This window comes from Chiloscyllium plagiosum, unplaced genomic scaffold, assembly GCF_037043375.1.
Source record: "Chiloscyllium plagiosum isolate Xiang-an unplaced genomic scaffold, Cpla_swu_hap1 HiC_scaffold_18, whole genome shotgun sequence".
Classification (NCBI taxonomy): Eukaryota; Metazoa; Chordata; class Chondrichthyes; order Orectolobiformes; family Hemiscylliidae; genus Chiloscyllium; species Chiloscyllium plagiosum.
This window is the reverse complement of record NW_028270156.1, coordinates 30,621,491-30,636,433: the sequence shown is the minus strand read 5'-3', so window position 1 is coordinate 30,636,433 and position 14,943 is coordinate 30,621,491. Positions and strand designations below refer to the sequence as shown.

Genomic DNA, 14,943 nt, shown 5'->3' with positions numbered 1-14,943 from the left:
GGGCCCAATAACCAGCGCCCAAGGCTTTAGAGGGCCTGGTGTGATTGGGTCAGGGTGGAGTGGGAAGGATCACTGTACTTGGATGGAACTAGAAGCAGGGCTGGTGGCCTAGGCTAGGAGAAGCACTGATGCTGGGGTTTCTGTCCCTGCTCCTTGTAGTGGCAAGTTCCACTTTCAACTAAGATTTATAAATGAGGGCAGAGCAGTAGATGTGATCTATATGGACTTCCGTAAGGCATTCGACAAGGTTCCCCATGGGAGACTGAATAGCAAGGTTAGACCATATGGAATACTGGGAGAACTAGCCATTTGGATACAGAACTGGCTCAAAGGTAGAAGACAGAGGGTGGTGGTGGAGGGTTGTTTTTCAGACTGGAGGCCTGTGATCAGTGGAGTGCCACAAGGATCGGTGCTGGGTCCACTACTTTTTGGCGTTTACATAAATGATTTGTATGCGAGCACAAGAGGTACAGTTAGTAAATTTGCAGATGACACCAAAATTGAAGGTGTAGTGGACAGCGAAGAGGGTTACCTTAGAGTACAACAGGATCTTCACCAGATGGGTCAATGGGCTGAGACATGGCAGATGGAGTTTAATTCAGATAAATGCGAGGTGCTGCATTTTGGGAAAGCAAATCTTAGCAGGATTTTTACACTTAATGGTAAGGTTCTAGGGAGTGTTGCTGAACAAAGAGACCTTGGAGTGCAGGTTCAAAGCTCCTTGAAAGTGTAGTCGCAGATAGATAGGATAGTGAAGAAGGCATTTGGTATGCTTTCCTTTATTGGTCAGAGTATTGAGTACAGGAGTTGGGAGGTCATGTTGCGGCTGTACAGGACATTGGTTAGGCCACTGTTGGAATATTGCATGCAATTCTGGTCTCCTTCCTATCGGAAAGATGTTGTGAAACTTGAAAGGGTTCAGAGGAGATTTACAAGGATATTGCCAGGGTTGGAGGATTTGAGCTATAGGGAGAAGCTGAACAGGCTAGGGCTGTTTTCCCTGGAGTGTTGGAGGGGTGACCTTATATAGGTTAACAAAATTTTGAGGGGCATGGATAGGGTAAACAGGCAAAGTCTTTTCCCTGGGGTCGGGGAGTCCAGAACTAGAGGGCATAGGTTTAGGGTGAGAGGGGAAAGATATAAAAGAGACCTAAGATGCAACTGAGGGTGGTACGTGTATGGAATGAGCTGCCAGAAGATGTGGTGGAGGCTGGTACAATTGCAACATTTAAAAGGCATTTGGAATGGGTATATGTAAAGGAAGGGTTTGGAGGGATATGAGCCGGGTGCTGGCAGGTGGGATTAGATTGGGTTGGGATATCTGGTCGGCATGGATGGGTTGGATGGAAGGGCCTGTTTCCATGCTGTACGTCTCTATGACTCTATTATAGAAATACAAATCATAAACTTATTGGATGTGGCATTTTTTGGGGGGAGGGGGGTGGTATTGTAAAATAGACATTACAAGCATTCTCTTTATACCATAATGCATTAACACTCTGCTCTGGTGAATTGTGCTCTATTTGCTGCTGCTGTTGTTTCATCTAATTCCAAACATTAATTAAGGTGAGAGCTGGGAGAAACACACTCCTGTTGATAGGTTCTCAATTAACAACATGTGAGTTTTTATTTCACCGTGCCTTAAAAATTTCAAGCGGTGGTAATGTGAAACAGAAGTCATAGTGGTTTAATTTGAATTGTCAAAGTGCTTGCATCGAGCTAATGAGCCATCAAGTTTTGATTCGCTTTGTGCTCTTGTTATACAATTATTCCAAATAGCTAGGAACTTGAGGGCAAAAGCTCAGCCTTCCTGTACTTACCTTCTCCCAAAGGCTTTTCTGGATGTCCAAATTGCATCTGTGTATTGAAGCAAAATGGATTAACGGGAGTGTATATACTGTGAGGGTTGGAACATAGGGAGTCACATTTCTTGCATCTCAAAATCAAACATATCTATATTATTGACACTCAACACTGTTTCTTTAAATTAGAAAATCCAGCCAGGCACAGAGTTTGGCTCCTTGTGGGATTGTTTGCGTGTACTCAATGCGAAACAAACACTCTTCTTGTTTTGGCAAAGCAACAAGGCAAAGGAAATCTGCTTTCTTCAGGGTAAGCCACAGCTTGGTGGGTGTGAGGCTGAAAGTTACTGTGGCCTCAAAGCTTGCCCAGAGTGGACCAGCTGAATTGTATTGTTTATGGGCTCATTGTCCAATTGAAGATTGTGAACAGGCTCCTTATGCTACTGGCCCAATCATAGGCCTGGGTGCTCTGAATCCTCAGTAGCACTAGTAGGGGAGCTGTCAGCTGCTGAAGTAACGTGGATAACCTGGGATACTGTGAAATAGAAGGAACCATGGATGGGTATTTGAAAATTAAAACTTTGCAGATAGTGGGGCTAGAGGGATGAAGGGGAAATGTGCAATTACTGAGGCCATGATGCTGCCTTTGTTTACCATAGCCCCCTTCTTTGGTTGATGACGTCCACCTAGGCTGATGGAGGACACTGTGGTGCCATTTCTTTTTTTGTTCATTCACTGGACATCAATGGCTAGGCCACCATTCATTGCCCATTCATAATTGCCCAGAGGGCAGTTGAGAGTCACAGGTAGGCCAGACCAGGTGAGGATGGCAGATTTCCTTCCCTCAGGGCATTAGTGAACCAGATATATTTTTTTTGACAACTGACAATAATTTTATGGTGTCATGAAGATGTGGGTGTACTTTAAGAGAGTTAAAAGCAACAGAACTACCAGACACAGCACCAAGTGTTCCCAACAAGGCAACAATGTATATAATACTTGGTCAAACAACTTGATTAGTTCATTGCCTGGAGACAAAAACAAATTTGAATTCGGCCAATCAGTTTAAATTATATCCTGATAAAGAAATACCAATTTCCAATCAAGTTTGAATGGAATATGTTGACAATCTAAAAAGCCAATGACACAATCTGGGGTATAAGATTGGGGGAAAATTGAACAGTTGAAAGGAGACTGCCAAGTCCTAGCACGGAACAGACTGCTTGAAAAATATCTCTCTTAAAAGTACCTTTTCGATCAGTAACCTGTGACACAGAAATTCCTAACAAGGAGATAAGAAGACAAAATAAGATCTGAAGACAAGAATTGACAGCTGCCTGGTTTTGAGATAAGATGGGTTGTTTTGTAAATCTTAGTTGGGAGTTTTATCAGACTAGTATTATAGAAGGGAAGGTAAATGGTAAGTTAGAGAAAGAAATTGTAAGCAGTGGTTAGTTAATTATTTTCTGTTATACTTTAAGAAATAAAGTTGTGAATTTTTACTTTACAAAGTTCTTGGCCATTTGAACTTTTACAGGTTACTGCACCGGATAAATATTTTCTGTGTTGCTGGTTTTAAATTAAGCAGGAGGGTTTACCCTGTGTCCATAACAATGGTCATTTGTAGATTCTTAATTCCAGATTTTAAAAAGTTAACTCAAATTCCACAATTTGAAACCTAGTCCCCAGAATATTAGCTGAATTTCTTGTCTTGTGATAATATTATTTGGCCCACTGACAAAGGATGCCTGAGAAACAGCCTGATTGGACACCTCGTTATTCAGGTCGGCTGTTCAGCCTTGCAGTGTGGGCTGTTGATTAGCCACATCACCTGTCTTCTGCTATCTACCGCCCCGCCCAGGAAGTCTCTCCAGTGGTGGGACAACAATGAGTTGCAACCCTGACCCAGTTCCCTGCTATTGTACTGCCCTCTCCTTCCCTGCTTTGGTCACTAAGGTTGTGAATTCAAACCACATGCTCCTCTGCTGACTGGTGCAAAGGTGACCCATGCCCGCGCCCTCCCCTCCACATAAGGGCTACATTCCAGCTGTCATAGTGTGATGCCCACCTTGATAGTGGTGGTGGCGGAGGGCGTTGGGGGTTAGATGGAATACCTTCCTGTGCTTTTTGGCGGCACTAGCCCTTGTGGATGTAGGTTTGCTCGCTGAGCTGGAAGGTTCCTTTTCAGATGTTTCATCACCATACTAGTAATATCATCAGTTGGCCTCTGGATGAAGCACTGGTGACATGGCCCGCTTTCTATTTATGTGCTTAAGATCTCCTTGGTGACATAATTTCCTGTGGTGATGGCAGTTCCTGTGGTGATGTCATTTCCTGTTCTTTTTCTCAGAGGATGGTAAATGGGATCCAAGTCAATGTGTTTGTTGATTGAGTTCCGGTTGGAATGCTGTGCTTCTGGGAATTCTCGTGCACATCTCTGCTTGGCTTGTCCTAGGATGGATGTCCTAGGATTTCCTGATGAAGGGCTCTTGCCTGAAACATCAATTTTCTTGCTCCTCAGATGCTGCCTGACCTGCTGTGCTTTTCCAGCACTACTCTAAGCTTGACTCTGATCTTCAACATCTGCAGTCCTCACTTTCACCTAGGATGAATGTGTTGTCCCAGTCGAAGTGGTGCCCTTCCTCATTTGTATGTAAGAATACTGTTGAGAGTGGGTCATGCCTTTTTGTGGCTAGTTGATGTTCATGTATCCTGGTGGCTAGTTTTTGGATCCAGCAGCCCTTGGCTCATCATACCTCCTCTAATCCTCCTGCCTACCTCTTGGATCTGGCAGCCCACTTCCTTCTTGCCAAGGCCTGCCAACTGGGCCCTGGTTAGACGAGAGCCCCTGAGATTATCTGGGATCTTTGGTCTGGTGGGCCTGACTGTGGTCTGAAGAGTTGCCACTTTTCCTCTTGGCTGCACCACTCCAAGGGAGGACTTCTCTCAGTTCGAGGTTTGCTGAGTTCAGGTTACAATATTCAATCCAGACACTCCCAGTGCAGCACTAGGGAGTGCTGCATTGTCAGAAGAGCACAATATGTGATGTTAAACTGACATCAGGCCTGCCTTTCCAGGTGGATGCAAGACAGCCCATAAATGAGGAATGTGGGCACTAGAAAGGTAGTCTCCAAGTTTCAAGAGATTATTCTATCTCAGGTGTCAAAACGATAAGCTCATTATCAGCTGTGATGGCTTACTGGTCACGTTACTGGATTGATAATTCTGCGAATGAGTACAAATGGCATGCAGTTTATGAATTAAAGTTTGCTCTTTTTTTCAAAAAGTGCTGGGTACCAGTAAATGGCAATGTTGTAAGAATGTCCTAAAAATTAAAGAGGAAACCTACTGCCCTCCCCTAGCCTGCCAGTCAGGTGACTCCACTTAAAAGTGATCTCATGGCCCAAATAATTACAACCGCAACAGTTTAAAATTCTAGCACCACCTTCTCTCAGCAAACAGGGACAAGGAGGAAACAGCCAATGGTGCCCATAGCCTCCGAATGTGTTTTTAAAAAAAAACAAGAGCTTTGCTGGGTTCTGTGACTCACTCTGTCTCTGTCGGGGGATGTGGCAATCTGTAAAACATTTTTACAATTTCTAAACTGCCAGGACAGCTAAATTCAAGAAAATAAGCTCAGAAGGATACGAAAGAACATTCTTAACAACAGCATTTTCACAACACTCTGAGAATTAAATCACATGAAATTGTTAAGATAGAATTACAAGGAGCAGAGAATAGAGATAAAAGCTATTTGGTCCCAACAGTTTGTTCTGGTGTCTGGACTCTGCATGGGTCTCTGCGTATTCCATGCGCCTCATCTCAGCATTTAGTACGTCTTTCTATTCCATTTTATTTCATGTAAACTGACATATTGCATCAAACAGTTGCACATAATAAAAGCTATTTATTATAATTGCACTCTGCAAATTGAATTTGGATCATGAATACCTCATCTATCATTGCTGACTGCTCAGGTTTATAAGTGACCTTGCAAACCCATATCTCTGTACTCTCTTCCAGATTCACATCATCCACGATATCTGAACTCCTCTAGTCCTGGCCTTCTGTCCAAACTCAACTGTTCTACCTTTGGTAGCTGTGCCTACAGTTGCCTGTTAGATTTTGTTGTTGGCTCTTGGATAATGTTTGTAAGGTCTACTGGTGAGGTAAAGATATAGCTAGACCCGCACCAATCAACTCCACCGCCCTGTGGCCCAACATTTCAATTCCCCCTCCCCACTCTGCCGAGGACATGCAGGTCCTGGGCCTCCTCCACTGCCGCTCCCTCACTACCCAATACCTGGAGGAAGAACGCCTCATCTTCTGCCTCGGAACACTTCAACCCCAGGGCATCAATGTGGACTTCACCAGTTTCCTCATTTCCCCTCCCCCCCCCCCCCCCCACCTTACCCCAGTTCTAACCTTCTAGCTCAGCACCGTCCCCATGACTTGTCCTACCTGCCTATCTTCCTTTCCACCTATCCACTCCACCCTCCTCTCTGACCTATCACTTTCATCCCCACCCCCATTCACCCATTGTACTCTTTGCTACCCTCCCCCACCCTCCCCTCTGACCTATCACCTCCATCCCCACCCTCATTAACCTATTGTACTCTTTGCTAATTTCTCCCCACATCCCCCTCTCATTTATCTCTCCACCCTGCAGGCTCCCTGTCTCTATTCCTGATGAAGGGCTTTTGCCCGAAACGTCGATTTTCCTGCTCCTCAGATGCTGCCTGACCTGCTGTGCTTTTCCAGCACCACTCTACTCCAGACTCGAGTTTCCAGCATCTGCAGTCCTCATTTTTACCAGGTTTAATTGGAAGCACTAGCTTTCAGAGCACCACTCCTTCATCAGGTGGTTGTGGAGTATACAATTGTAAGACACAGAATTTATAGCAAAACTTTACAATGTGATGTAACTGAAATTATACATTGAAAAATACCTTGACTGTTTGTTTAGTCTCTCATCTGTTAGAATGACCATGATAGCTTCACTTCTTTCAAAAGTAAATCACAAGGTATTTTTCAATGTATAATTTCAGTTACATCACACTGTAATCTTTTGCTGTAAATTCTGTGTCTTACAATCGTAAACACCACAACCACCTGATGAAGGAGCATCGCTCCAAAAGCTAGTGTGCTTCCAATTAAACCTATTGGACTATAACCTGGTGTTGTGTGATTTTTAACTTTGTACACTCCAGTCTAACACTGGCATCTCCAAATTATGACTACTATTTTTCTTCTTCTTGATTAATTTAGATTACTTATAATATAGAAACAGGCCCTTCGGCCCAACAAGTCCACACCGACCCGCCGAAGCGCAACCCACCCAGACCATTCCCCTACACCTAACACTACGGGCAATTTAGCATGGCCAATTCACCTAACCTGCACATTTTTGTTTGGACTGTGGGAGGAAACCGGAGCACCCGGAGGAAACCCACGCTAACACGGGGAGAATATGCAAACTCCACACAGACAGATGCCTGAGGCGGGAATTGAACCTGGGTCTTTGGCGCTGTGAGGCTACAATGCTAACCACTGTGTCACCATGCCACCCTTCTTCTTCTGCTTCCCTTTTCCTCCCCTCAGTATGGAAAACTTATACTCATGTAATATTGTATGAGAATATTTTGTGATTTGACAATAATAAGTTTCAACTTTATGATGGATTGTGGATCTGATATCATCTATCTGATGAATTATATATTCTATTTGTTCCAAGATATTAGACATTGTCCTCTAGAAGATCTTCAGTGCAGGCATGATCCTGATGAATAGTAAAATCAATAAGGAGAAAGTGAGTCTGCAGATGCTGGAGATCAAAGTTGAAACTTTATTGCTGGAACAGCACAGCAGGTCAGGCAGCATCCAGGGAACAGGAGTTCCCTGAAGAAGGGCCTGTGCCCGAAACGTCGAATCTCCTGTTCCCTGGATGCTGCCTGACCTGCTGTGCTGTTCCAGCAATAAAGTTTCAAGTAAAATCAATAACAACCAAATGGAATAGTATAGGTAATTAAAAGCTTTAATACCTTGCTTTGTGATAAGTACCAGCTTCTGCCACTTATGTCCAATTTTGTGAAGATTCTGATTTTCATTGGTCTTCCCAATCTTTATTTGCTGATGTTATTAGATATACTTCACATTCGACAGCATTGACAAAGTGAATAATGTTGACAAAAATTCTGATCATTTGGTTTTGGGATAGATTCCATATCTGAAAATCCCTGGATAGGTATTTAGAATCATACTTGTCCCAAAAAAATATGGTTTTGGTTTGTTGGAGATCATGCATCTCTGCTCTAGGACATCTCTGCATGAGCTTCTCAGATTAGTGTGCTAGGTCCAACCATCTTTAGTTGCTTCATCAATGACCTTCTCTCCATCATAAGGTTAGAAGTGGGGATGATCATTGAGCATTGTACAATGTGCAGCACTATTTGCAGCTCCTCCGATACAGAAATAGTCCATGCACAAATGCAGAAAGATCAGTATACTATCCAACATCTGTCCCACACAAGTGCCTGGTGAGGGCCATCTTAAACAAAGAGAATATAACCATCACATTTTGACATTCAATGGCATTAGTATTACTGAATCATCCGCTTGCAGAATCAACTTGCAGAAGATTATCATTGACCAGAGACTAAACTGGACTAGCCATATAAGAACTGTGGCTTAGAAGATTATCAGAGCAAGTCAGGAACTAAGATCTTGACACAGTTAACTAACCTCCTGATTCCCCAGAGCCAGTTCATCATCTGCAAGGCACATTTCGGGTGTCTGATGGAACACTCTCCACTTGTCTCGATGGGTGCAGCTCTGACAACACTCAAGAAGTTTGAATCATCCAAGATAAAGCGGCCTGTTTGATTGGCACCATATCCACAAATTTGATTCCCTCCACCACTGAACAGCTGAGTGTACCATTTGCAAGAGACACTGCAGAAATTCTCTAAGGTTCCTCAGATAGCACCTTTCAAAGTTATGACCATTACCATTTAGAAGGATAAGGGTACATGGATACATCACCACCTGCAAGTTCCCCTACAAGCCAATATGAAAACTTGGAAATACATTGTCGTTTCTTCAGTGTTACTGCGTCAAAATCCTGGAACTCTCTTCCTGATGGTATGTGGGTCCACCTCGAACAAATAGACTGCAGCAACTCATGAAGGCAGCTCACCATCACCTTCACAAGTGCAATGAGGGATGAGCAATAACTGCGATTCAGCGACTGACACCCACATACTCTGAGTGAATTGAAAAAAAATTGATCAATGAAATAACACTTTCCTGGAATATTGTCTTTATTTCATTTCTGCCTCTTTACAGAAGTTGATGTGGGACTTTCCTGGGTATAAGCAGAAAAATGGTGTTGCATTGCTCTGCGCATACTGTGGTACACATTTCTAATTTGTTCAATCCTTTTGAAAAATTTTGGGACGTTGAATTCGTTTTCACTGTTTTGGTTTCTTTCTTCAATTTTATCCAATTTTTAAATTAATTTGAGATCCATACAAGCAATTTCATTTCATCATCAGCATTCTCCATTCTGGACTGTATCTAGTTTCCATTATTTCCCTGTCATTGTATTTAACTTTACTGCTAAGCCCTGATGAAGGGCTTTTGCCCGAAATGTTGATTTTACTGCTCCTCGATTGCTGCCTGAACTGCTGTGCTCTTCCAGCACCACTAATCCAGAATCTGGTTTCCAGCATCTGCAGTCATTGTTTTTACCCTGCTTTCTTGAATTGTTCAATCTCATCTGAGAGTGCTGGCAGTGAGTCCGGTTTGAAAGTGCACACAGCAGGGCCATGCCAAGATGGTGACTGGGTTTCTTACTTTCAGAGTCACATGGCTGCTGCGATGATGAACTTTCACTTCTGCATCAAATAAACTGGAAACAAAAAAACCCTCAAAGCTCCAGATTTTTCTCCCTGCCCTAATAACAACACAAATATTTTTACGGGCCTTGACAGATCAAGGCAATTGCATTACTTTATTCAATATTAGATTACTCCTATATGTGGGACTCTGACAGAGTTTTGTCTAAAACTCTGGCAACTATTCCATTTCTGATTGGGACACCTTTTATCGTGCTATCTTCACATTTATGCGCTAAACTGTGGAGGTCATTAATGAAGGAGTCAAATGCCTTTTCCAAGTCTTTGCTTACTCCTGATACATGTTTCTCCTACAACTATAAAGGTAAGTCAAACACTAATCTACAGCAAGAATCTAGAGCACTCATATGTCCTCTTGGGACACTATCTATTTGCTTATCCATTGCCTTGTTAGCATATCATCCACAATGCTGGCATTACAAAAAAACACAAAATGCTGACCTGATTTCTGTATGAGGCATTTCGCTAGTGTGAATTCTTTCTTGTCGCTTTTCACAGTGTGGGGGTGGGTGGAGTTGAGAGCTGGAAGATGAGCCTCCCCGTTATCAGAGTCATCAGTGAAGTTGAAGATTTTAAACTGGTGGCTCAGTGGTTAGCACTGGTGCCTCACAGCACCAGGATCCCAGGTTCGATTCCAGCCTTGTGTGACTGTCTGTGTGGAGTTTGCACATTCTCTCTGTATCTGCTTGGGTTTCCTCCGGGTGCTCCAGTTTCCTACCACATTCCAAAGATGTGCAGTTCAGGTGAATTGGCCATGCTAAATTGCCCATAATGTTAGGTGCATTAGTCAGAGGGAAATGGGTCTGGGTGGGTTACTTTTCGGAGGGTCGGTGTGGATTGGTTGGGCCGAAGGGCTTGTTTCCACACTGTAGGTAATCTAATCTAATCAAGTACACAAAATTCCCCAAATTACCTGATTTTTCAGAGCCAAGTTGATGGAAAGCATGGACCAGATTTCTGTACTTAATAATAATGACTGATTAATACAGGTAATTAAACTGTAGCTATATGTAAATAGTTATAAACTACTGTCATACATATGTTTGAAGTCTGTTCATCGGTGTCACCATCTTTTGTTGTCAAGTTCTGTTCAAAATGACATTTGTGAAATGCTATTTTATGGTACAAGTATGACTAGACTTTTTTTAACAATGATTTATTTATGGCAAACTAACTATATGCAGGAAGGGTCATCAGACCTGAAACATTAACTTTGATTTCTCTTCACACCTGCCACCAGGTCTGCTGAGCTTTTCCAGCAACTTTTGTTTTTGTTGTTGTTGAAGTATATGCATGTCACTCTATACAGGGTGTAGGCTGGAGCTTCTTCAGTCGAGCATTTTAACTATCATGCCTACCTACATATGGTCATTTTATTATTTTCCCAGGTTGGATATTTGTTACCAGTATCAGTCTGTGGTACTCAATTAGGTTATTTGTTGTAGTTAGCTACCACCAATTCTCCTTTGCCTCTGCTTTATCTTGGGCTTACCTGGAGATTAGTTATAGGGTACCACCACATGCAAATTTCTTTCCAAGCCACTTGCTATCCTGAATTAGAAGCATTAATGTTGCTGGATCAAACTCCTGGAACTCCCTTCCGAATAGCATTACGTTTCTACCAACAGCAAATGGACTGCAACAGTTCAAGAAGGCAGGGAAGGGCAATAAGCCAGTGCCTGCTATATCCCATGAATGAACCAATTTAAAAAAAAACATATCCCTCCCCCTCCTTTTCACAGACACACCCTCAATGGTGGAAAATGGTAGATGTCTACTTAAGGACTGTTGATCTTCTGATCTGTAGGCCATTTTCCTCCTGGAGGTTTTTTTTTTAACACCCTGAATATCAATTGTAGAGGACTTTATTCTTTGTAGTCTTATGGTGGTTCAGTGGTTAGCACTGCTGCCTTACAACACCAGGGTCCTAGGTTCAATTCCAGCCTCAGTCTGTGTGGAGTTTGCAAGTTCTCCCCGTGTCTGTGTAGAGGTGTTCTGGTTTCCTCCACATCAGTCCAAAGATATGCAGGTCGGGTGAATTGGCCATGGTAAATTGCCCATAGAGTTAGGTGCATTAGTCAGTGGGAAATGGGTCTGGGTGGGTTATTCTTTGGAGGGTCAGTCTTTGGAGGGTCAGTATGGACTGGTTGGGCCGAAGGGCCTGTTTTCACACTGTAAGTAATCTAATCTAGATCCATTACGTTATCTGGAGGACACTTAATCTCCTGAATTTCCTTTGCAGAGGATTTCTTTTCTGTTAACTCTTATCTCATAAAATCATCTGATTGAGTTTTAATCCATCCTGGAAGATTACTGCCCTACTGAAAAAAAGAACTTTCTTCTTTGTGGCATCCTGCACTTCTGGGTCAGACAACATTTTTCTCATTGAAAGAGGTACACACATTTTGCAGTTTGATTGGTGAAGTAGACTTTCAGACTCTGAGTTGTCTTACTGAAATATTGCTATTCACTCAACAGTGCCTGACATTAATAATGACTTCTATTTTATCAATTGTTCACCAGAATTTTCTGCTGTCAGAATAACTTCAGTTAAAGATTCATGGATGGGCTCAAATGGGCTGTCTTGCTCATTCCTGCATTTAGTATTCATCTCTTTTTGCATATTTTGTTGATGATAGGAGTGTTACCCAGACATGTCAATTCTACATAATTTGAGGATTTCACAAAGAGATGTTGGGGATTCAATCTCTTGAGATTTCTGGCCATAACATCATTGACTGTCTCTGGTATATACCTGGGCAATGCCTAATCAAGCCTGGTGAATCCTTTCAAATGCATCCTTCCAAAGCAAAGCTGAAATAACCAGTCTCTTTCCATTCACTTATAAATTGTCCTTGATTATGAAATATATTCAGTCTTCAAAATATGTGTACTGACTTGCTGGCTTGCTGGATTTTTTTGTCTGGCCATATTTCAACACAATACTGGTGAATGGTAGCACAGTCTTGGTCATTCTTTTGTTGAATTTGCTTGAGCCTGTTTTGATTTGCCACTTTTAAGAAAAACATGAAATACCTATTTTATACCATTGTATGTTATCGCAATAGATTCCTTTTTTTAGTTCTGCTATTGGTTCTGTAGGCTAAGGTAAATGGTCTGACCTTGGCACTTGCATCAACTTTAAATTTAAAAAGATGTCATACATAAATACATCTAGATAAATACATTCAGATATTTCTTCTATGAAGGCCTCGGTTATCTTTTCCAAATGAGTTTGTGCAATGTTAAGGTATGCAATCTCTTTCTTTTCTGCAACTCTGTAACTATGTGTTACTTCTGCAGTTACTTTTTTTTCAAAACAAAACATTATATTGTTGGCTGTATGAAGTATTTGAAGTTGGCTGTATCAAAGCAGTAATGTTCTCCTTTGATTCTGCTAGGAGGTGTATCTTATTTGCATTTGTTCTCAATGTGCTAATTAATCCAATTACTGCAAAGGTATTTCAAATACGCATCACTTCAATATTGCTTTAAATCAGCTTTCATAAGCTTATTCTTGTTTTCACCAATTGATAGATTCTTTACTACAGCAATCAAACAAGTTTCACAATTTTGGAGTTTGCTGTTTGATTGCCAGTTTTCTTCACACTTTGTTTCTGTAATAATTCATTGAATTCTTCAATAAAACATTAAACTGCATCATTGACTGTTTGGCAGTAATTTACTGCTTTCAGGCTTTTTAACACTTATTTTTTCATAGTGTTGCATCTGTGTATTGCTTACTTAGGTTTTCCTGCCTTTTTTTTAAACAATTAAAATGACATATACTGACTTCTAAAGTTTTTCCATTTTCTGCAAGGAAGACAGAGTTTTCCCACTTCTTCCACAGTAAAATAGGTATTCCCAGTCTATGACACCAAGCATATTCTTCCACACAAACTTCTAAATCCCTAGCAGTAGCCTCTGTAAACTGTCTGACTGAAATTGTGGCTTAAATGGGCCAACCTCCCATCAATAGAATCCATCTACCAGACCCGCTGTTAAGGAAAGGTTGCCAGCATTCTCAAAGATCAATCCCACCCTGGCAATGCTTTTCTACAATCTCCACCATTGGGGAGAAGGTACAGAAGCCTGAACATGCACCAGCCTGTTTCAAAACAGTTTCTATCCTACTATTATCAGAATACCGAATGGACTCACAAACTCTTCACATTCGCCTGTAACTGTTTTGGTTTTTGCCGCTATTTACCTATTATTTACTTATTTATGCTATTTAACTATGTGGTCTGCCTGTATTGCTCGCAAGGCAAAGCTTTTTGCTGTGCCTCGGTACACATGACAATAAATTCAATTCAATTCAATCCCAGTCCCTTTGCAATCCTGACTTCCTTTCTCCTATTAGTCTCTTTCATTAGATATCATAAAAATGTTCATTTTCAGCTTAAATAAATTGGGACTGCAAAATTAGAAAGGCCCCAATCTCAATTTATTTTATGGCTCTTTAAATGTTCCTTCCAACTGTGCCTTGAGGAGCTGAATGATAATGCGATCCTTGGTGTGAGAGGTGAGAACTCATTTTTTAACATTCTCTTGCCTTTCCTTTATGGTCTTTTGCACTGATTTTTTTTTTTCATGTACTTAATCCGTTTTTCCTAATGGATTGATAACTTCACCTCCAGAACGTACAATAGCTCCTTATAATTACCTCTTTGGCTAAGGCTTTTATTTATGATGTATGGTTTATCTCTCTTTTCTGAGCCCACATTCTTTCTCTGATACTTCTTACCAACTCTTGGCTTTGGGGTACTGTGCCTGCTTTCCCCTGTCCCTTCATGAATGCTGCTATCTCTGCCTGGCACTTCAGCTGCTGATTAACTATCTGTGCCTTCTTTAAGCAATAATATTCTTAAAGCTCTCTTGGTAGCCCCAAATCTATTGTCCTTGCTTTGAATATAAAAATATGAAATGTTTCATGTATCTGTGACTCATTCTTTCACAGGGGTCTTGCTAATCTTCTCTGTAGCAGTCCACTAATGGTATGTGCAAATGGCTGTTTGTGGGTTTAGCACATGATAAATTAAAACACTTTTCTGCTAAGCACAGAATGTACTGTATTAGTGAGCCTAAGGCAAGTGTATCCTCTCAGATAAAGTATCTATTGGAATGTATGGAACTCATTCATCTGTATTTCTGATGGTCTGATAACTTGTATTTATAGTAATAAACTGATCTGAAATGTTTAATCACAATATAACAATGGAGCT

The 14,943-nt window shown here is 41.6% G+C and overlaps 1 non-coding gene across 1 annotated transcript; it reads right to left on the bottom strand.

Annotated features, from left to right (window-relative positions):
- Positions 1 to 14,633: 14,633 nt before the first annotated feature.
- On the bottom strand, positions 14,634 to 14,737 carry LOC122558145 (U6 spliceosomal RNA). The gene has a single exon (XR_006314046.1). It is a non-coding gene; the product is annotated as a U6 spliceosomal RNA (small nuclear RNA).
- Between the last annotated feature and the right edge of the window lie 206 nt (positions 14,738 to 14,943).